We start from the raw sequence: 2,557 nt of genomic DNA, 5'->3' as shown, positions 1-2,557 counted from the left end.
ACCCATGTCGACCCTCGCGCGACCCCGACCTTCAGGATTTTGCTCTACGGAAGGGGGTCGACCCTTGCGCGACCCCGACCTTCAGGATTTTGCTCTACGGAAGGGGGTGCACAAAAGTGTTCGTAATCAACCTCGGATTGTACTTTTCATCATCTAGGGGCACCGTAGGGACCGAAAAAAGTGGTTTCGCATGATAGTCCACCTCGACCCATGTCGACCCTTGCGCGACCCCGACCTTCAGGATTTTGCTCTACGGAAGGGGGTCGACTTGTGCGCAACCCCGACCTTCAGGATTTTGCTCTACGGAAGGGGGTGCACAAAAGTGTTCGTAATCAACCTCGGATTGTACTTTTCATCATCTAGGGGCACCGTAGGGACCGAAAAATGTGGTTTCGCATGATAGTCCACCTCGACCCATGTCGACCCTTGCGCGACCCCGACCTTCAGGATTTTGCTCTACGGAAGGGGGTGCACAAAAGTGTTCGTAATCAACCTCGGATTGTACTTTTCATCATCTAGGGGCACCGTAGGGACCGAAAAAAGTGGTTTCGCATGATAGTCCACCTCGACCCATGTCGACCCTTGCGCGACCCCGACCTTCAGGATTTTGCTCTACGGAAGGGGGTGCACAAAAGTGTTCGTAATCAACCTCGGATTGTACTTTTCATCATCTAGGGGCACCGTAGGGACCGAAAAAAGTGGTATCGCATGATAGTCCACCTCGACCCATGTCGACCCTTGCGCGACCCCGACCTTCAGGATTTTGCTCTACGGAAGGGGGTCGACTTGTGCGCAACCCCGACCTTCAGGATTTTGCTCTACGGAAGGGGGTGCACAAAAGTGTTCGTAATCAACCTCGGATTGTACTTTTCATCATCTAGGGGCACCGTAGGGACCGAAAAAAGTGGTTTCGCATGATAGTCCACCTCGACCCATGTCGACCCTTGCGCGACCCCGACCTTCAGGATTTTGCTCTACGGAAGGGGGTGCACACTTGTGCGACCCCGACCTTCAGGATTTTGCTCTACGGAAGGGGGTGCACAAAAGTGTTCGTAATCAACCTCGGATTGTACTTTTCATCATCTAGGGGCACCGTAGGGACCGAAAAAAGTGGTTTCGCATGATAGTCCACCTCGACCCATGTCGACCCTTGCGCGACCCCGACCTTCAGGATTTTGCTCTACGGAAGGGGGTGCACAAAAGTGTTCGTAATCAACCTCGGATTGTACTTTTCATCATCTAGGGGCACCGTAGGGACCGAAAAAAGTGGTTTCGCATGATAGTCCACCTCGACCCATGTCGACCCTTTCGCGACCCCGACCTTCAGGATTTTGCTCTACGGAAGGGGGTCTACTTGTGCGCAACCCCGACCTTCAGGATTTTGCTCTACGGAAGGGGGTGCACAAAAGTGTTCGTAATCAACCTCGGATTGTACTTTTCATCATCTAGGGGCACCGTAGGGACCGAAAAAAGTGGTTTCGCATGATAGTCCACCTCGACCCATGTCGACCCTTGCGCGACCCCGACCTTCAGGATTTTGCTCTACGGAAGGGGGTCTACTTGTGCGCAACCCCGACCTTCAGGATTTTGCTCTACGGAAGGGGGTGCACAAAAGTGTTCGTAATCAACCTCGGATTGTACTTTTCATCATCTAGGGGCACCGTAGGGACCGAAAAAAGTGGTTTCGCATGATAGTCCACCTCGACCCATGTCGACCCTTGCGCGACCCCGACCTTCAGGATTTTGCTCTACGGAAGGGGGTGCACACTTGTGCGACCCCGACCTTCAGGATTTTGCTCTACGGAAGGGGGTGCACAAAAGTGTTCGTAATCAACCTCGGATTGTACTTTTCATCATCTAGGGGCACCGTAGGGACCGAAAAAAGTGGTTTCGCATGATAGTCCACCTCGACCCATGTCGACCCTTGCGCGACCCCGACCTTCAGGATTTTGCTCTACGGAAGGGGGTGCACACTTGTGCGACCCCGACCTTCAGGATTTTGCTCTACGGAAGGGGGTGCACAAAAGTGTTCGTAATCAACCTCGGATTGTACTTTTCATCATCTAGGGGCACCGTAGGGACCGAAAAAAGTGGTTTCGCATGATAGTCCACCTCGACCCATGTCGACCCTTGCGCGACCCCGACCTTCAGGATTTTGCTCTACGGAAGGGGGTGCACACTTGTGCGACCCCGACCTTCAGGATTTTGCTCTACGGAAGGGGGTGCACAAAAGTGTTCGTAATCAACCTCGGATTGTACTTTTCATCATCTAGGGGCACCGTAGGGACCGAAAAAAGTGGTTTCGCATGATAGTCCACCTCGACCCATGTCGACCCTTGCGCGACCCCGACCTTCAGGATTTTGCTCTACGGAAGGGGGTGCACAAAAGTGTTCGTAATCAACCTCGGATTGTACTTTTCATCATCTAGGGGCACCGTAGGGACCGAAAAAAGTGGTTTCGCATGATAGTCCACCTCGACCCATGTCGACCCTTGCGCGACCCCGACCTTCAGGATTTTGCTCTACGGAAGGGGGTCGACTTGTGCGCAACCCCGAC

The sequence above is a fragment of the Anopheles nili genome, assembly GCF_943737925.1.
Source record: "Anopheles nili chromosome X unlocalized genomic scaffold, idAnoNiliSN_F5_01 X_unloc_3, whole genome shotgun sequence".
Taxonomy (NCBI): domain Eukaryota; kingdom Metazoa; phylum Arthropoda; class Insecta; order Diptera; family Culicidae; genus Anopheles; species Anopheles nili.
The sequence above is the reverse complement of the archived record's forward strand: the minus strand, read 5'-3'. Positions refer to the sequence as shown.